The sequence below is a fragment of the Lynx canadensis genome, chromosome D1 (genome assembly GCF_007474595.2).
Source record: "Lynx canadensis isolate LIC74 chromosome D1, mLynCan4.pri.v2, whole genome shotgun sequence".
Taxonomy (NCBI): domain Eukaryota; kingdom Metazoa; phylum Chordata; class Mammalia; order Carnivora; family Felidae; genus Lynx; species Lynx canadensis.
Genome location: NC_044312.2, coordinates 80,214,923 through 80,237,133, shown reverse-complemented (window position 1 = coordinate 80,237,133; position 22,211 = coordinate 80,214,923). Strand labels below are relative to the sequence as shown.

The following is a 22,211-nucleotide window of genomic DNA, read 5'->3' as shown; positions in this document are numbered from 1 at the left end:
TAAATAAATAAACTTAAAATAAAATAGGACTTCTTTTTTTTAAGAGTTAGGGCAAAACAAGGACATTTTTATTTAATTTATCTTTTTTAAATTTACATTCAAGTTAGTTAGCATATAGCACAACAATGATTTTAGGAGTAGATTCCTTAATGCCCCTTACCCATTTAGCCCATGCCCCCCCTCCCACCACCCCTCCAGTAACCCTCTGTTTGTTCTCTGTATTTAAGAGTCTCTTATGTTTTGTCCCCCTCCCTGTTTTTATATTATTTTAGCTTCCCTTATGTTCATCTGTTTTGTATCTTAAAGTCCTCATATGAGTGAAGTCATATGATTTTTGTCTTTCTCTAACTCTTTCGCTTAGCATAATACCCTCTAGTTCCATCCACATAGTTGCAAATGGCAAGATTTCATTCTTTTTGGTTGCTGAGTAATACTCCATTGTATATATATATATATATACACCACATCTTCTTTATCCATTCATCTATCAATGGACATTTGGGCTCTTTCCATACTTTGGCTACTGTTGATAGTACTGCTATAAACATTGGGGTGCATGTGTCCCTTCGAAACAGCATACCTGTATCCCTTGTATAAACACCTAGTAGTGCAATTGCTGGGTTGTAGGGTAGTTCTTTTTTTAATTTTCTGAGGAATCTGCATACTGCTTTCCATGATGGCTGCACCAGCTTGCATTCCCACCAACAACGCCAAAGAGATCCTCTTTCTCTGCATGCTCGCCAGCATCTGTTGTTGCCTGAGTTGTTCATGTTAGCCATTCTGACAGGTGTGAGGTTGTATCTCATTGTGGTTTTGATTTGTATTTCCCTGATGATGAGTGAGGTTGAGCATTTTTTCACATGTCAGTTGGCCATCTGGATGTCTTCTTTGGAGAAGTGTCTATGCATGTCTTTTGCCTGTTTCTTCACTGGATTATTTGTTTTTTGGGTGTTAAGTTTGAGAAGTTCTTTATAGATTTTGGATACTAACCCTTTATCTGATATGTCATTTGCAAATATCTTCTCCTATTCCATCAGTTGCCTTTTAGTTTTGCTGAATAAAATAGGACTTCTTAAACTGAGGTCAACTGATATTAAATTATAGGTATTATTTTTTGTGGAGAGAGTCCATTGCTTTTACAATAGTAGAGTGAGTCTGCAAAATCTCAAATGACTGAGGACAAGTGATTTAAAGTACATTCCCTTATTTTTGCCCCAACTCAAACTCCTTGTACACTCCCTTGCTCTTTAGGGTAGGAAGAAGTATGCCATTCATTTATTTGTTCATTCTTTCAAAACTACTTGCTGGGTGACCTAGATGTGCCCAGAATGTGGTGGACTACAAAACAGATGCAATCTCTATGCTCAAGGAGCAGCCAGTCTGCTAGAAGAACTGCATATAAAACAAGTAATTTCACAAAAATTTAATTAAGTACAAGTTGTATAACTACTATGAAAGATTTTAAAAAAATGTTTTAATATAATATATTGTCAAGTTAGCTAACATACATTGTCTACAGTGTGCTCTTGCTTTCGGGGGTAGATTCCCATGATTCATCGCTTACATACAACTTTGAGAGCACTGCACACAATAGAGTGAGGTGATCCACCTGGAGGGTCAGGTAAGTTTTCCTGAAGAAGTGGCATTGAAAACGAGGCCTGAAGGATGAGCAGTTCCCCAGGTGAAGAGGCCAGGCAGAACCTTCCAAATGAGGGAGAAGAATAGGTATGGGATTCTTCTTGGGAATAAGTAAACTCTCTAACTTTAAGGAACCAAAAGAAAGCAGTATGCCCGAGGAAAGATGAGGAGTGATGAAAGATCCAGTTGGAGTGGTAGCCATGGATGTCTCGTTAATGTCTGCCTGATTCTCTTTCCCAACTTTGGCTTTTAGCTCTTACCCCCAGAGGCATCCACATTTTACATGGTTACAGCTTTCTTCACCAACTGACCTCATGCAGATGCCCTATGTCTCCCTATACCGCATCTTACAAAATGCTGACAGAGCAATGTGATGAAAGACAAAGCTGATATGGATCATGTTTATCTTCCTCTGTTGACTCACTTTTACATTCATGTTAACATAAAAATTCCTGGGTATGAAAACAGAAGCTCCTTCAAAACCTCTCTCCAACCTTTCTTTCTATACTTCCCTGTTACCTGGTTATAGTGATCACTGTCAATACTCAATATATCAAACACTCCCTCTTTCTCCTTCCTCTCTCAATCACATGTGTGTGAACACGTATGCATACACACGGGAGCTGCACAGTGTTTTTAGGTCTTGCATTATTCGTTAACAGTCCCTTCCTGACTGTTCCTCTGCTCATGCTTAGTTCTACTTCTCCCAAATCCTTTTCCTGATAAATTCCCACTTACCCTTGAAACACTCTTGGAGTATATAACCTGCACTAATGAATCCTTTCAAATTCTTTCTTGGAAAATCACAGTTTTTTTCACATTCTGTCCTTCCCAAAGACTTTTTGTTTTCATTGAAATATGTCAGTTTTCATTTCTAAAATGCTTAATTATCTTTCTCTTTAACTATACTGAAAACTCCATCAGTTAGAAATCATTTAGTTGCAAGTTATATAACCTCACACTAAGAATAGCCTAAACACTAAGGGTTATTATTTCACATAAGGAATCCTAATATAGTGACGTTCTGAGGTTGGATAATTCTGTAATCCAGGCATGGCATCAGGGTCCAGTAATTTTTCATCCTTCTGCTTACTGTTTTCAGAATATTCCCAAATAATTATAAGATGGCTATAGCAATTTTAATTTAATAGCTTTCTGAACTATTCTTTTGGCTATACATGATTATATGCCCCTTACATATTTCATCAGTTGTAGATGGTAGAGTCCAAGTAACAAAATAATTTTAAAAGTTATTAAATTAGACCCCAAGAGAAATTATTTATTCAGAGGGCCCTAATATAAAGATACGCAAGCCTTCAAAGAATTCAAAGTATTCATATTCTCAAGAGATAATGGTTGTAGGGGCATATGGGTAGCTCAGTTGGTTAAGCATCTGACTGTGGCTCAGGTCATGGTCTCATGATTCGTGAGTTCAAGCCCCATGTCAGGCTCTGTGCTGACAGTTCAGAACCTGGAGCTTGTTTCAAATTCTGTGTCTCCCTCTCTCTCTTCCCCTCTCCGCTCATTCTCTTTCTCTCTCTCAAAAGTAAATAAACATTTAAAAAATTTAAAAAAGAGATAATTTTTGTACTAGAGCAACAGAGAGGAAAATACTATTTGCAGGTGATTAAATTTAGAATCAAAACCCATGTACAGTACTTCATATAGCAGAATCCATTTATTTGTATATATTCACTAAAAAAGGGAAAACAGCTCTATAGAGATGACAACAGAAAAAAAAGAAGATGCAATTGGTGAAACATAAAAGGATACATAGTGCTGCAATAAAGACTGATTCCTCCCAAATCAAGAAGAATGGGATTTTGTGGTGCCTGACCAGATCAGTCGGTAGAACACGCAACTCCTGATCTTGGGGTTGTGAGCTCAAGCCACACGTTGGGCATAGAGCTTACTTTAAAAATATGAAGGTTTATTTATGTCTTCTTCCCATTTCTTCACTGGATTATTTGTTTTTTGGGTGTTGAGTTTGGCAAGTTCTTATAGATTTTGTATACTAACCCTTTATTCGGTATATCATTTGCAAATATGAAGTGCTGATTCATAGAGGCACTTGTACCCCAATGTTTATAGCAGCTCTTTAAACAATAGCCAAATTACTGAAAGAGCCCAAATGTTCACCAACTGATGAATGGAAAAAGAAGATGTGGTTTATATATACAATGGAATACTACTTGGCAATGAGAAAGAATAAAATCCTGCCATTTGCAATGTGGATGGAACTGGAGGGTATTATGTTAAGTGAAATAAGTCAGTCAGAGAAAGACAGATATCATATGTTTTCACTCATGTGTGGAACTTGAGAAATTTAACAGAAGACCATGGGGGAAGGGGAGGGGAAAATAATTTCAAACAGAGAGAGAGGCAAACCATAAGAAAACAGACTGAGGGTTGATGGGGGTGGGGTGACAGGGGAGAGGGAAAAATGGGTGATGGGCATTGAGGAGGGCACTTGTTGGGAAAAATAAAATAAAATAAATAAAAATCAGAATGGACTTTTGTTTGAAAAACCTTATATTTAGCGTCAGAAAATTGAGTTCCTGAATAGGTTGGTTATAGCTGGATTTTTCTGGAGGAAAATATGGTCAATTAAAACTGGGGAGATGAGTAATCATATTTTATTAGAATATCCGAAATGGAAGATATTCATTTTTGGACATTTCTTTTAAACATTTCTCAGAAAACGACTTTAGTTGTATGAATAGTGTGTGGTATTAGACTAATTTTTCCAAGGTAAAGGTCTTTTGTTGCTGTTCTCTTTTGTGTCTATTATAGTAAGGCTACTGTGGAACCATTCCATAAAAATATTAGATTTCAGAAAACACCGTGGATTTTCAAAAGAGTCTGGAACATTGATTACATGCCTGATGAAGTTCACAGATGATTGTTAATACAGGTGGAACTTAGAAATTATTATGAGGCTTTAAATAATATTCTAAAAAAACACATTCCAGGATGTGAAATTTGAAGTCATGTTTAAGAAGGTGAACTGTGTGACACTAAATCACAACAACATGCCCTTCTATTCATATTTCTGTCTTCTGAAACAAGTGGCCACTTCTGAGAGTGGCCTCAAGAAACCTCAGAAATCAGGCCTCCATAATGTCAGTTTCAAAGGTGTGCCTGACAAAACCTCAAGCTCAATAACTTATGAGATAATCATTCATTCAGTAAACAATCATTCATCAGTTACTTATTAGTTTTAGACACTGTATGAAATGCTACTGAGTAGAGGGATGAATGAAAAAGGAAGGGAGATGTAAAAACGAACAAATAGGATTTCTAACTTTACGTAATCTATTATGGTAGAGTATAAGACAGATGTTTATCTAAATGTTACTTGCATAGTTGTTAAAATGGAAAAATGGACAATACTAAAACTTAGAAATAAGGAGATACATGAATCAATTACAGTGTACATCTATAAGGAAATTATATGAAATAATTCAAATAAAATTTACAATGCATTTCAATAGATGTCATTATTTTACTCGTAAAATGTTAACCAACTGTATCACTCTTTGTGAACAATTAATATCTCTGTAAATCATTTTACTCATATGAAAAATGAGAATACATTCTGTATGATGATTATACATGTAATTATACATGTATAATGTATACATGTATACATGTATATATGTATACATGTAATTATACAATTCTCAAGATACAAAGAATTTAAACCATCAAGAAACCTAATGTAAACAATGGGCTTCGGATGATAATGATGTGCCCATGTAGGTTCATCAACTATAACAAATGTACCACTCTAGTGAGAGATATGAGTAGTGGAGGAGGCTGTGTGGGAGGTGGGGAGCAAGAGAGTATATGGGAACTCTCTCTACTTTCTGCTAAATTTTGCTATAAATCTGAGACTGCTCTGAAAAATGAAATCTATTTGAAGGGAAAAAAATGATACTACTGTATTATAACCTAAAATCTAAAATAAATATCTATAATTCCATTCTGATATAAACAAATGACTGAATAAATAAATGGGGTGAAGAACAAATATTCTTTACAGAAAAATTATAAATTATATATATATAACAGACACACACACACACACATATATGTGTATATATATAAATATATATATATTTATATTTAATTTGTATATAAACTTTATTCTTTGGAAATGAATCATTAAGTTCAGCCTACACTCAAGGGAAGGGTACTTAAGTTTCACCTACCACAGGAGGGAATGTGTGTGTGTATATCTATATCTATATCTATATCTATATCTATATCTATATGTGTGTGTGTGTATAAAATATTATATATATATATATGTTTGTGTAAAATATATATGTAAAATGAATCATATACACACACACATACATGCACATACAGAGAGAGAAAGAGAAAGAGAGACAGAGAGAGAGAGAGAGAGACATTGACATTCCCTTAATGATTCATTTCCAAAGAATAAAGTATGGAAAAGGACGAATGATAACTTTGTGGAGAAATCTTGCAGAAACCATTTTAACCAAGTGATGAGGATTAATATCACCAATGATATGTACCTGACATGACAATAAAAAGAGCACCACCATAACCCTAGTATAAGCATAAAAATCTGTAAACAGCCCCACTTAGAAGGATGGATAGTCTACAAAATATTTGACCACTACTTCTCTCAGTGTCAAGGTTATGAAAAACAAAGGAGGACTGAAAAACTGTCACAAACCAGAGGAGACTAAGAAGACATGATGACTAAAAATGCAGTGTGGTACCCTGGATTGGATCCTGAAATATAAAAAAAGGACATTAGTAGAAAAACTCGTGAAGTTCAGATAAGGTCTGTAGCTTGGTAACAATATATCAGGGCTACTTTCTTAGTTTTGTTAAATGCACCCTGTTTATGGAAGATGTCAACATTAAGGGAAGTTGAGTGGAGGCTATCCAGGAATTCTCTATACTACCTTTGTAATTTTTTAATTCTAAAATTCTTCCAAAAGATAAAGTCTTAAGAGAATGAGGATAATAATACTTCTTCCTTCTAGAGTTTTGTGAGGATTAAATATGTTCATATGGGTAGAGCACAATTCCACAAATGTCAACTATTGATATGATTAATGTTTATTAACAAAATTTTCTAAATTTGTCTGTGAAAAATAAGTTTTATTAGAAAAATAATATGCTTAAAAAGCAGCTGATATTATAAATGATGGTGGACTTATGTCTATGAGAGAATAAATATGATTTGGTATATTGATATAAAATACGTATTGATGTATTGATACCATATACATGTTCAAAATATTGGTTTATCTCAAAGCATTAAAAATGGCTAAAAGTAAAAAAAAAAGAAACTAGGAATTCAGATATAGTCTTATTAAATATATTTTACACATTTTAAAGTTGAAAGTTAAACATTTTATCTGTTTTATGCCATCAAAACATTAAGCATATGGCGAAGCTAGAGAATGTCTGCTTGTAATGTGGTTCCAGTGAAAGTGACCAAGGGCATGTTTTTAACTATGTCAGTAGTGACAAAATGCATTTGAGATTTTACTGGGCCACTGCTGGGGCTTTTGCAGCATCAGCAGGAAGGATGAGGAAGAAGTGAGAACTGATGTTTCAAAGAGATAGGGACAACTCCCTAGGTGTAAAATGGTGGGGTCCAATGTTTATAATGTCTAATGCATATGGCAGGTTTAGACAACTGTGTAGGGAGGTCAGCAGGAAGGAGTTTAAATCACTCATCTAAAACATAGTATTATAAGCAGCAGGTAATAATGAAAGCATCAGTATTATTTACATTATCTTATTATTCAGGTTAGGGACTCATGAACATATAGGGACTAGGAGGATGTTATCTTTTGCAAAAGTGAGAGACCTGGGAAAATGTGAATCAGGATTTCTTAAGTGCTCAGCAAAACAGGTTGACATTCATGGAAGGACCCTCATCCTAATAATAAGAGGAAATTGAATTCCTAATCCATGAAAATAAAGCGTATGTTGGCTTTACAAATGGTCAACCCTGTAGGAAGAGAGTAGGAAATGTTGCCTCTTGGGTCTTTACATAAGCATTCAGGGAAACTCTGTTATCAAAACTCCATCTTTTGATACTGTGGTACTCCAAGTATTGGGAAGGGTTCTCCTATATATGTTTTAATTTTATCAGGAATGATTCCTGAATGGATTAGACTCCAATGGTAAAATTATCCATGGAGAATGAGCAGCGGCAAAATTAAAAGTTCTCAGGGACTCGATGAGATCACATGGCACATTCTGCATTTTAATCAAAGTCTGGACAATAAGCATAAGGTTATTTAGGAAAACTAAACACTGGTGTGTCTCAGATAACTTAAATATGGTAGTTTTACCATTATCCATGAAAAAGACATTCATGGAAATTCACAGCTTTATATTTTGTTGTAAAATAAAATTAGAATATTTTATAGACTATATTGGAAACCAAATGGTCTGAACCTCATGCTCACTTTCACTGACTCTAGTCTAGCCTTGAGGGGGGTAACTAACCAGGATAGTAGGCCAGATTAAGGCACAGCTGTTTCCATCACGGATACTGAAATTCACAACATACACATACATGACTGAAGATGAAACATGAAAAGAGCATGTATTTAATATGAAAATTCACAGCAGTTGCTGTCACTAAAAAGAGTATGTTTATTCTCCATGATAGAATGACGTTATGGTTGTGAACAAGTTTTCAGAGAGATAGAGCCACTCATGAATACACTGCAATTTGGCTGATGTGGAACAGTTCCCTCTCTCAGATTCCTCATTCATTAATTTATTTGTTTGTTCATTCATAAAATATTTGCTATTGGTTACAATGCATTATGGCAAACTTTAGAAGAATTCAAATAATGAAGATATGCCCCAAGTCCTCAGTGGTTGACTACTGAGAATTAAACTGTCAACTATTATGTGTCCGTTTTAGTGGTATCATTGGAAATTTCAGAAGTATCAGAGACTTTAATTTTGTATATAATATAAAGATATACTCAACTGATATTCTTTAATCTACCCACTTATAAGAAGCTAACATTAATTGAATACTTATGAAGGTGCTCTAAATACATTACCTCATTCAATCCTACCTACAACCCTACAAAGTTATTATTATTGTATTGTATGAGATAACAGATTCTTAAAGATGTCAAAGCACTTGTCAAAGATTAAATCGTTTAGGAAGTAACAAACAATTGAATTTAGGTTTACCTGAATAGAAACATGGCTGATTTTGTTTGTTTGTTTTGTCATTGTTGTTTTGTTTTGTTTTTGTTTTTGTTTTCTTCTGGGCTCTCTATTCTATTCCACTGGTCTATATATCTGTTTTTATACCACTACTATACTTTTTTTATTACAATAGCCTTGTAATATAGTTTGAAATCAGTGAGTGTGATGCCTCCAATTTTGTTCTTTCTTAGTATTGCTTTGGCTTTGGGGGGTCTTTTGTGGTTTCATACAAATTCTAGGTTTGCTTTTTTTCTACTTCTGTGAAAAATACCATCGGAATTTTGACAGTAAATTGAATCTATGGATAGATGTGGGTAGTATGGGCATGTTACAAATATTAATTGTCTCCACAGGGAATACTGTTGAATGATTTAAAAAAATCTTCCAAATGTATCTCAGCAGCGTAGATTCTATATTTAATATCTTCGGAATCAACAGGAGGTGGCAGATCAAAAGTGAAGGCTTACAAGTGCCTTCCTGCAACTTTACTGAATTTATTAGTTCTGACAATTTTTCCTGGAGTCTTTAGAGTTTTCTATGTATAAGATCATGTCATCTACAAACAGAGATAAGTTTACTTCTTTCTTCCCCATTTAGATGCTTTTTATTTCTTTTTCTTCCTAAATGCTCTGTCTAGGACATCCAATACTATGTTAAATAAAAGTTGTGAGAGTGGATCCTTGTCTTGTTTGGATCCTAAAGGAAAGGCTATTAGCTTTTCACAGTTGAATATGATGTTAGCTGCAGGTGTGTCATATGTGGCCTTTATCACATCGAATTCCTCTATACCCAGTTTGTGGAAATTTTTTATCATAATGGGATCCTGAATTTTGCTAACTGCTTTTTCTGCATCTATTGAGATGATCATATGATTTTTAAACCATTGACTGATTTGTGGATGTTCAATCACACACCTATGGAATAAAACTCCCTTGATCAAGGTATAGGATCCTTTCAATGTACTGTTGAATTCTGTTTGCTAATATTTTGTAGGGGTTTCTGCATCTATGTTCATCAGGGATATAGGCCTACAATTTTCTTTTCTTGTAGTGTCCTTGTCTGACTTTTGTATCAGGAGAATTCTGGCCTAGCATGAATTTGGAAATATTCCCTCCTTTCCTTTTTTTCCTTAGAACTCTGAATATAATTGGTATTAATTCCTCTTTAAATGGTTGGCAGAATTTACCAATGAGGCATCTGGCTCTGAACTTTTACTTGCTGGGAGGTTTTTGATCCCTGATTTAATCTCCTTTGTAGTAATTGGTCTATTCATATTTTCTATCTCAGCATGATTCAGTCTTGGTAGGTTGTGTGTTTCTAGCAATGTATCTATTTCTCCTAGGTTGTCCAATTTTTGGTGTATAATTATTTGTAGTAGTGTATTATGATCCCTTTTATTTGTGTGGCATCAGTTGTAATGCCACCTCGTTCATTTGTAATTTTATTTGAGTTCTCTATGTTTCTTGGTAAGTTTAGCTAAAGCTTTGCGTATTTTATCTTTTCAAAAAAAAATCAGCTCTTAGTTTCATTGATCTTTTCTATTGTTTTTTTAGTCTCTATTTCATTTATTTCCACTATGATCTTTGTTATTTCTTTTCTTTTGCTAATTTTGGGTTTAGTTTTTTCTTTTGCTAGTTCTTTGAGTTAGAAGTTGTTTGAGATCTTTTTTTTTTTTCTTTATGCAAGTGTTTATCACTCTAAATTTCACTCTTAGAACTCCTTTTATTGCATCCCTTAAGTTTTGGTATATTGTGTTTCCATTTTTACTTGTCTGAAAATATTTTTTAATTTCTCTTTTTTTGACTCACTGATTATGCAGGAGCATATTGTTTAATCTTCACATATTTGTAAGTTGTTCAGTTTTCTTATGATTCTTTTCTAATTTCATACAATTGTGGTTAGAAAAATGCTTGATACTATTTCCATCTTCTCAAATTTATTGAGTTGTTTTGTGGACTAATATGTTATCTTTCTGGGAAAATGTTCCATGTGTGCTTGAGAAGAATATGTAGCCTCTGTTAGATAGCATATTCTGTAAATGTCTGTTTGGTCCAATATATCCTTTTCTGTTTGGGTGATAAATCCATTGCTGAAAGAGGGCTACTAATGTCCTGTACTAGCATTATATTATACTGCTATTTCTCCCTTTAGATTTGCTAATATTAATTCTATATATTTAGGTGTTCCTATTTTGGGTACATATTTACTAATTATATAGTCTCCTGATGAACTGACTCCTTTATTATTACATAATGACTTTTAAAATATTATTTGAGAGAGTATGAATGAGTTGGGGAGAGGGGAGAGGGAAAGAGAGAGACATGAGAGAGAGAGAGTGTCTTAAGTAGGCTCCAGACTCAGTGCAGAGCCTGACACGGGCTCAATCCCTCAATCCTGGGATCGTGACCTGAGCCGAAATTAAAAGTCAGACACTCAACCTGTTGCCACCCACATACTCCTATAATGACTTTTTTGGTCTCTTTTTACAGTCCTTGGTTTAAAGTCATTTTTTCTTTTTGATGTAAGTACAGCTATCTCTGCTTTCTTTTGTTTTCCAAAAGCACAGAATATCTTTTTCTATCCCTCACTTTCACTCTGCATGTGTCCTTGAGGCTGAAAATGGTCAGTTATAGGCAGCATATAATTAGGTCTTGCTTTTGTATCCATTTTCCTACCTATGTGTTTTGACTGAATAGTCCTTTTATGAAATGTAAAAAAACATTTTTCACATTTTTTTTTGAGAGACAAAGTATGAGCAAGGGAGGAGCAGAGAGAGAGGAAGACACAGAATCCAAAGCAGGCTCCAGGCTCTTGAGCTGCCAGCACAGAGCCCGATATGGGGCTCGAACCCACGAACCGTGAGATCATGACCTGAGCCAAAGTCGGACGCTTAACCAACTGAGCCACCTAGGTGCCCCATGACTAAATAGTCCTTCTAAAGTGAATAGTGATAAGTACACACTTACTATTGCCATTTTATGAATTGTTTTCTGGGTTTTTTTTTCTATTTACTCCTTTTTTCTTCTTTTCTAAATGCAAGGGGGTTGTTACCAGAACCACATCTTCAGGTGTAAAGTGATTGTCAGGCTCTCAGCCTCTAGAGCCAAAGGCAGGTGACTTCAAAACCTCAGTTGCCAATGACCTACTTTTGAGACTTAGGATGGCTCACTAGTCTCTATAAATGCTTTAGTTTTCTCTAATATTCATCAGAATATTATCAGTACCACCTCAAAATGTTCTTCTGGATTTTAACTAAGAAAACTTGTGCAAAACTTGTGTAAGTCAGTTACAGAGCAAGTACTCTATAAAATGTAAGTCTTGTGATAACATAAAAAGCACTACATATTTAAATGCTCATTCCTTTTTGTTCGAGTATCTCTAAACTTCTAAGTAGTGTACATTTTGAGAGGGTGATTTGACGCCCTAATTTAGCATAAAAAACCTGGGTTCATGTGGCACCTGGGTGGCTCATTTGGTTAAGCATCCGACTTTGGTTTGTGAATGTGAGCCCTGCATCAGGCTCTGTGCTGACAGCTGAGAGCCAGAAGCCTGCTTCAGATTCTGTGTCTCCCTCTCTCTTTGTCCCTCCTCTGCTCGCACACTGTCTCTCTCTCTCTCAATAAATAAAAATGTTAAAAAAAGTTTAAAAAAACCCTGGGTTCATGTTTTAGTTCCTTTTTAAGTAAAATCCTTACGTAAGATCTGCTCTATTTATTGTGATAATCTATTAAGCTTCTTATAGTAATCATCATAAAGAACTATGCAAATTAATTTATCACTATTATTATTATTACTATTAGTATTGAGCATTCAGAACCCATGCAATAGCCTACAATAGAGAAAAGTTTGGTCTTTGAGTATGCTTGATTTGAGTAACTTCCTAGGTTAGGTAGCTATATACCCTCAGGAAATATTCTTGCTTTCATAAAGAGGAGATCAAAGAAGACTAAACATGTCATAGGAAAGCTTAACACCAGCCCTCTAGGAGATTCAAAAACGCTGTCTATAATTTCACATAATCCTGAATATCAAGGAGCTTCATATAGTGATGAAAAGCAAGGCTACTATTTTTAATTTTCTTTGAAACATTGAAGTTCAACTCACAGTGCATTGAGGGCAGATCAAGATGACAAATAATTCTCTGGCCTTTCATCAGATCTAGTACCAAGAATAATTACTTTCAGCAAATATAAAGATCTTATGTTTCCTATCGTTTTTGGAAGCTCTTTTATGGAAATTCTTTTGATAAATGCTCAAATTATTTTCTTATTGTCAAACTCCATGTAGAATTTTGTGATGGACACTTCCCCAGGGATGGACACACAATGATATTTCATCAGAAAAAATTAGTCTGAAACTAATCATATTGAGTTTGCCCCCATAACAACCTTTTGAGGAAAACAGCATTATCCTCATGCTATTGGTAAGAAATTTTTTAAAAACTGCCTTTGTTACACAGCTGATTAATTACAAATTCAAATCCAGGTAGTTTGCCTTTAGAATCTATGCTTTTTTTTTTTCAACATATGAAATTTATTGTCAAATTGGTTTCCATACAACACCCAGTGCTCATCCCAAAAGGTGCCCTCCTCAATACCCATCACCCACCCTCCACTCCCTCCCACCCCCCATCAACCCTCAGTTTGTTCTCAGTTTTTAAGAGTCTCTTATGCTTTGGCTCTCTCCCACTCTAACCTTTTTTTTTTTTCCTTCCCCTCCCCCATGGGTTTCTGTTAAGTTTCTCAGGATGTGGATCCTGAGAAACTTAATAGAATCTATGCTTTTAAATGCTAGTTATACTTTATACCAGGTATCACGGTACAAATTTAGCACTTACACATTTTAGTTTATCAAGGTCATTGTTTTGTAACATTAGCTCTCTTTCAATAGGAATAATCACCATCTCCAGTTTAATTTCTCAATATCTCATATGTGCAGTGAATAATTAGCAGAGGCCAGGATTTGCAATTGGTCTGTTGAATTCCAAATTCTATCCTCTCACACATGATTCTGAGTAACTAACATTTACTCACAGATTCAAACACAGGATTCCAGGAGAGTGATGGTAAAGAGAGAGCCTAGCATACTCAGAGTGCTCACCTAAGGGAACTTGTCTGTGCCTATAAAGGACCATTAGAAAGAAGCATATGCCTATAACTGAAGAAAGCAGTATTAGTTTCTCTCTACATGTCTACAATATTGTATAGACAGAATGGATTAGAACCTACCCCTATCTTTAAGAAGTTGGTTTTAATACACTGGAAACTAGAGTATTTTAGGTGATTTTAATCCTTTAGTGCATTATATTAACAAATTTACATTTTCCTGGAAGCAAATGAATTTGCTAATTTTCTTCTGAATTAGTTAATTTTAGTTTGTATCATCTTTGAGTATAGTGATTATTTTTACTTTGCTATATTTTCTTTGAAGCAATACTTCATTTTACTGGGTCTCATGTTTCCTAACTTCATCTCTCTTGAGGAGATGTTTTGTTTTGTTTTTCCCCTGGGACTGGCAAACAAAACAGGGTACTAACAGGAGTGCTAGAGAGGGAATTTAGAAATTGGAGTTAGTCTGCAGGTGATGGGTAAAAAGGTTTTCCAAAGCATTTATCTAGAGAGACAGGAAGCTTGTGCAGAGTCAGTAAGGGCTTAATTTTCACTACTGAACTAAAGGCCATTGGGTAGCTTCTCCTTTGAACTGACCTTCATCTCATCAAAATTTATCCATAACTTCCTTCTTCTTAACCAACATATCTTCCATCTCAGAAGTTGGTTATGTTCCTAGTGCTCTCCACATTCAACTCTTCACCTTGTGATCATATTCCTATCCCTTGGTACTTCTTCTAGAATTTTGACTCCTTAATATACGTCTCTAAGTTTTGTCTTCATTATCTTTCTTCATTCCTCCCTTTCTCTCTTACTAAAAATGTACTCAATCTCTTTCTATCCTGCTAAGAAGCCCACCCCCCACATTTGTCCAAATTCCTCCTCTTCATGACTAATATCTTTTAAAGAATCATCTAGTCTTCTCACAATTCCTCACAAATTTGTCCAAATTTTATGTCCTTAGCACTTCTCAAATCCATCCCCTCCACTCCCTTCCCACCACCACTCTCTCACTGTCTCACCAATGCTATTAATCTCCCAACAATTTTGTTTGCTGGTACCATCTTGTCCTCCTCCACATGCTCTCTACATCGCCACAGGTGTACCTTGTTGTACATATTGTATATTGGGCGTTGCTTTATTGCACTTAGGAGATACCGTCTTTCTTTTACAAACTGAAGGTTTGCGGCAACCCTGCATCAAAAAAGTCTAACGGTGCCATTTTTCCAATAGTGTCTGCTCACTTCCTATCAATGTGTCACATTTTGGTAATTCCCACAATATTTCAAAACTTTTCATAATTATCATATTTGTTATGGTTCTCTGTAGTCAGTGATTATGACTTGCTGAAAGCTTAGATGATGGCTAGAATTATTTTTTGATGGCTAGCATCTTTTAGCAATAAAGTGTTTTTATGGATGTGTGGTTATTCAGAATATTTTAACGTGAATACTTGTCAGAGTGTGCCATCGTTCAATATTTTTACTTTTCCAGAAAATGCAAAGACTAGAATGTTTTAATTCTGACCACCCTCTCACTACTTATAAGCTACTATCATGGTGTTTTAGGCCAATTATTACCATGGATTTTTATTACATTGCAATCAATTTAATCAATTATTACAATCAATGTTGCTTTATTTTGCCCACATGTTACTGATATCTTTGAGCACATTTCTTTTGCAACTGAATCCTTCCTTTAAAATCCTTCCTTTAAAATCCTTCCTTTAAAATCCTCCTGTGAGCTCTTTTGGGAGTAAAGTCTTTCAGTTCTTATTTGTCTGAAAATTATTTTTATTCTCCCTAGTTCTTAAAGGGTATAGACTAATTGGCAGTTGTTTGATCTCAGCCTATTGAAGATATTTTTCCACTACTTTCTGGCTTCCATCATTGCTTTTGAAAAGTCGGGCGTTGGCCTAATGGTTATTACATTGTGGGTAACCACTATTCCATTTTCTGTAATGGGTTCTTTCTGTATGCTTTTCAAGTCTCTTTATCTTTTGATTTTTTTTTTAGCAATAGAGCATTTTTAACTTAAGGTATGTACATTTTTTAGACATAATGCTATTGTACACTTAGTGGTCTACAGCATAGCATGAACGTAACTTTTATATACACTGGGAAACGAAAAAATTCATTTGACTCACTTTATTACAGAGGTCTGGAACCAAACCCACGATATGTCTGAGATACGCCTGTAATGGAATTATCTTCTTAAAATTGTAATTTCTTCACATTTCCTTTGTTAAAAAACTTTTAGTAGATTGATAGTGGCTGGGAGATATAAAAATAAATGAATAAAAAATTCCTGGAGAAAAAGAAAAGTACTATTGACTTAAAATGAAGCAAGCTGATTAAATTCATTACAGATATCCTTTTCTTCTGAAAGTATAATAAGGAAATATCTCTTGTAGATGCAGTTTTTTGGGGATTAGTAATTTTTATTGCATCTAAAAGGGCAAAAGAAAAGTTGGACAATAACTTCTAATGTCTAAGACAAAATGTCCCTTGCATTCATTGATAATCAATGGAGGGTATATTGGGGCTTGTCTTACCTATGAATAGCCAAGTGGTAACTAGAAGGTAACCTAAAATGCCTTTGAAATAACATAAGCTCTGTCATGCTGGAGGCACCATGAAAGTTATTACTATTTTATGAGTGGCTAAAAATGTTATTGAAAATATAGGAATACAAAATGGAACCAGTCTTCTGGTTCTCCCACTGTGGGTCCCAGAAGATTGTGTGGCAACATGAGGAGTGGTAGAGGCCAAGCAGTGCAGCTTCATGAAGTTTCTGGTCATAATATGGCCCCCAGCACATGGCCCCTGCCTTGCTGCCACCAGGATGCATTAGAAAATCGGCTTTGCCAAAGGGGCAGTGAAACAGGAGCCTGGGAGGAGATCAGCAGGGGAACTTGTCATCTAAGCTCCTGCAAAAGTGGAAAGAAAGGCAGAAAAGGCAGCAGGAAAGGATAAATATTCAGACAAAAATGTGCAGACAAAAGGAAAAAACTGTTGAAAATGTCTAACCAAGAAACTGAAGAAGATTTATTGGCAGAAAGTGGAGAAACTACAAACAAGGAGGGTTCAGCCTCTGATGAAGCAGGAGAGACAAAACCTGAGTCCAATTAGCACCATGTCCCATATCTTACCAGTGGTCCCTGTCGCTCTTCTGATACAATCCAGAGGAATATTTTTAACAGGTATCTCATAAATATAAGTATTTCAACAGCTCTAGAGACATTTTTAAGAAGGAGAAAATTCTGCTTCATCCCATTTTGTGTGTGTGTGTGTGTGTTTTTTAAAGAGTTGAAATCATTTGCTGGTTATTTTTGGTAGCGAGAAAATAGTGGAATATTGAATATGGGAGGTGTTGATTGTCTTGATTATCATTCCCCAGTTGGGGAAATAGTCGTTATATCCTATAATACTCAGCACCCTGGATGGCAACTTGGAGCCACAATCTGCATTTAATATGTCTTGAACATTTTATTTTATTTACTCTTTTCTTTTAAATTAATTTATTAATTCATTTATTTTTAAATTTACATCCAAATTAGTTACATCCATGGTGCAACAATGATTTCAGGAGTAGATCCCCTAAGCCCCCTTACCCATTTAGCCCATGCCCCCCCTCCCACAACCCCTCCGGTAACCCTGTTTGTTCTCTATATTTATGAGTCTCCTATGTTTTGTCCCCCTCCCTGTTTTTATATTATTTTTGCTTCCCTTCCCTTATGGTCATCTGTTTTATGTCGTAAATTCCTCATATGAGTAAAGTCATATATTTGTATATTTCTCTGACTAATTTCACTTATCATAATACCTCTTAATTCCATCCACGTAGTTGAAAATGGCAAGATTTCATTCTTTTTGATTGCTGAGTAATGCTCCATTTTATTTATTATTTATTCATTTTTAATGTATTTTTTTAAATTCAAAGCAGTTAACATACAGTGTAGTATTGTTTCAGGAGTAGTCTTGAGCATTTTAAATTACTTCTCTTCTCATGTTATCTTTCAGTAGAATGGTTTTCTAAAGAAAACCACTCCTTTCTAAAGAAAACCTTGGCTCTCACTGTCAGAATTTCATGCACTCTGTAATATCTTTGGTCCTGGTAGTCCAGTTTCTCTTGTAACTTTGGTAACGTGCTAAGTATGTAGTGTATGTAATATTGTGAGTTAAGGAGATTTATGCCACAACAGCTTAAATGAATTAAATGAATTATATCCTCATGTTTCTAACAAATGTCTCTGAAAGAAGTTCACAGAGATGCTCAACTAATTTATTTCTATAAGTGATATTCTCATTGTATATGTATCAAGGATCAAGAATTAATGAGAGCTAATGAGGATTTGGTTTTGGCCTGTTGCAGGGTACAAACAAACCTGCACACCAGCACTGAAAAGAATACATCAAAGCTTCCTTGTTGGTTAAATTTTTATATTTACCAGATAAAGTATGTCTTATAATTTATAACATAATTTTACAAATATTTCTGTGCACACATAACATGTATATTCATATAATAACATGTAAACTATGATGTATTTTTAACTTAAAATTAACTTTGTTGCCACATATATGCCATATCTTCTTGGAGAGTAATCAAAGAAGCCATTAGGACCTCCTAGGACCAAAAATGAAATCCAAACAAAACTCCCGAGTTGTAATGTTATAATTTGACGAAAATGGTTTAGACTTATATGTTACTTTTTATCCTTACAATAACCTAGACACAAGATATAAAATATATTTCTGTAGCACGGAAAACCACCAATAACCGGTAGATGTTAAGGTAACTAAATGGGTAGCTAATGACAGACAACTGATAGAAAACAGATCTGTGTAAAACTTCTAAACTGGTTGAGAAATCTCTTCTAGAAGCAGGGAAGCGCGTGCAAAGTGCAGGCTTAATTCTTACACTCCTTCCCCATTCTTAGAGTAAGGATCTTAACAGTTCTTAAACTTGGCTGTAAATTAGAATAATCGGGGAGCCTTGAATAATACCCAAACTAGTCTGCTCTTTTGCTGGATTGTATAAGAATTCTGAGTGTTGACACTCAGGTGTCAGTGAAACTCCCATTGATTAAAAATACAGCCTAGGTTGAGAACCTTTGGTCTTCTGATGATTCCAGGTGCACTGCTTTGAGAGTTCTTGGAAATTGCACTGCAACAGATTTTTGGCAAAAGAGAGGGAAATACAAATCCACTTTGCTTTAGACTGCCGGGCACCAAACAGAATACATTTTTCGCTTGGATGCCTGTAAGCTGCAGAATAGGGTCACTGTTGACTGTTGCCCTAGAATGACTTTGGCATTTCTAACAAACTAGAAAAAAAAACCCACAGAAAACAAAAAAACAAATCATCCTTGTCCAATTAAGTAGATACCACAGTGGTGACCTTTACCAATGTAAACTGCAGCTAAATCCAAGGCAGTGAGTTGCATGGAAAGAAAAAGACAGAAGGTGGTAACCGCCTGGGGTGGGGATGAAATAATGGATTTTTGTAACACAATTTCTTCATATTTTATCAGGATTGCTAATCTGAATTGCTTTTCATTTCTGCTGCCTTTCAATTTTCTCCTTTCTTCATGGCATTTACTATTATGATCACTGACATTAAATGTATTGTGAGAATTCATCCATACTGTTATGCTAAAATAAACTGTAGTTGTTTCCGATTCTGTGTCTCCCTCTCTCTCTGCCCCTCCCCCGTTCATGCTCTGTCTCTCTCTGTCCCAAAAATAAATAAACGTTGAAAAAAAAAATTAAAAAAAAAAATTAAAAAAAAAAAAAACAAAAAAAACCAAAAACCTTTCTTTAAATTTTCCCCAAATGTTATCCTGGTTTCTAGATATAATACTTATTTCATACCTTTACTCTTTTTCTCAGTGTTAGACACTACTACATATGCTGAATGCCATACTGAATTTTCTTATTCAATCTTCACATCATCTCTGTAGGGCTGGGGATGTTACTATCTCTATTTTATACATATTGAAGATTAGTCTCAGAGAAGTAATATGATCAAGGTTTCAAAGTTAGAATATTGCAGAAAAACATTTTTACTTGGTCTGTATGACTTGTGAATCTTAGCTCTCTGGTTAAAAAATAATTTTCCGGGGCACCTGGGTAGCTCAGTTGGTTGAGCTACCGACTAACCTGAGCTAACCTGAGCTAACCTGAGCTTACCTGAGCTACTTCGGCTCAGGTCATGATCTCCCAGTTGATGAGTTTGAGCCCCAGGCTGTTCTCTGTGCTGACAGCTCAGAGCTGGAGTGGGCTTTGGATTCTGTGTCTCCCTCTCTCTCTCTGCCCCTCCCCCACACATGCTCTGTCTCTCTCTCTGTCTTTCTCTCTCTCTCTCAAAAGGAAATAAACATTAAAAAAATAATAATTTTCCTTGTATTCATGTTATGTATTTTATTATATTAAATTTCTTAGATGTTGATGAAAAGTGCAGCCTTTTACACGGGCAGCAGTCCCCTTGAAACTTCAAGGGTCTTGGCTGAAACACGTGGGACAGAAACACAAACGTTTTCTCCCTTTGAAGTTCTCTGCCCTGATGTGGTAACTGGTGAGTTTTGGACCAGGAAGATGACCCCGTGGTGGGGAGGTGAGAACGACCCAGAAGTCCCCAAGAGGCACACTGCCTTGGAGTCACGGTGAAGGCAGGGCCCACGTACACCTTCCTGATCATCCCTACAGAGGGACAAAGGCAGAGAGAAGCCGAGACCTTCCTGTACTGCATGCAGATACATCAGCCCTGGAGAGGAGAGGAGAGAGGAAGGAAGGAGGCTGGGAACTGTCTTTGACTAACATGCCAAGGCCTGTGTCTGGCATTTTTCTCATCTTATTTAATGTTCCCAGAAACACTCAGAGGTAAACATCATTACCTCCACGTAAAGTGAATCCTAGCTCTTAACCTCCATATCATGCAACTGTAAACACCAATGGCATTGCTGTATTAGTAATTCATATTATTTCACCTAAAAGTAGACCTTTTAGTAATATGCCTCCTGTTCTTCCTCATACACTTATATATTTCCTAACTTACACAAAGTCACATTTAATACTTTATAATAAAATGAAAATAATTATGGGAAACAGTATAAGAAATATATAAAAATTGTTAGTTTTTTTCAGAACATGTCATTAATTGAGCAAACAGTTTTTAAAAATAACTATTTTGCCCTTACTGAGCACTTAGTATTCATGTAGCTCTACCACACAAGCAGAAGACAAAAATAAATATGTTGATCACATATTGTTTGTATATTATGATGCCCAGTAGACCTATCTTAAACATTCAACGCACCAACACATAAGCCACACTCATACATACACGGTTAGTGTTATTTACTAACTCTGGGGTTAGAAGAACCCTGATTTGTAGTGTTTGTCAATTTCAATGGCATAAATACTACTCATTTTTCAATCTATCAACTTGATATTATTGGATATGAATTGGAAAGGTATCAGTGGCACAGCGCTGTAGTATTTTCACTCTCTGGACCCAAAAGACATAGAAAAGAGATAGATAAGACAAGAAAGAGATAATATCACAATGTGGTAGTTTTGGTATTTACCATGTTTGCTTATAGTAAGAGATAAGACAAGAAAAGAGATAGAAAAGACAAGAAAATAGATAATATCATAATGTGGTAGTTTTGGTATTTACCATGTTTGCTTATAGTAAATTTTACTTAATTGTAAGTGTATATAATTAATATTTAATAAGGGCTGTGGTTTAAGAGCTGACTAGGTCAAATTCTGAAAATTTATCAGTTGGCTTTAAAAGAAATTTTTTTTAATGTTTATTTATTTTTGAGAAAGGGAGAGACAGAAGGTGAGTGGGGGAGGGGCAGAGAGAGAAAGGGAGACAGAATCTAAAGCAGGCTCCAAGCTCTGAGCTGTCAGCACAGAGCCTGATGCACAGACCACAGGATCATGACCTGAGTCTAAGTCAGATGCCCACCCAACTGAGGCACCCAGGCGCCCCAGCAGTTAGCTTTTAAAAGCAGGTATGAGCCATGGAATATTCACATTTCTAAATATACAAAATGGCTCGCATATTCTGTTGTTTTGTACTGGTAAAAATGGCATGAAAATGTCATGGTCCTCAGCCCAAATGTATATAATAAAGAGAGGATATCCCAATGAAAAGTAAGAGGTGTTCTTTTACCATAAACATTCCACTATTAAACTACACATAAAACCATACTTA

The 22,211-nt window shown here is 35.4% G+C and overlaps 1 protein-coding gene and 1 pseudogene across 1 annotated transcript in view; one reads left to right on the top strand and one right to left on the bottom strand.

Moving 5' to 3' along the window:
• The window catches only part of LUZP2 (leucine zipper protein 2), a 258,849-nt gene that overhangs the window by 42,808 nt on the left and 193,830 nt on the right, over positions 1-22,211 (bottom strand). The gene's annotated exons all lie outside the window — the stretch shown is intronic.
• Positions 1,318-17,113, top strand: LOC115525283 (annotated as a pseudogene).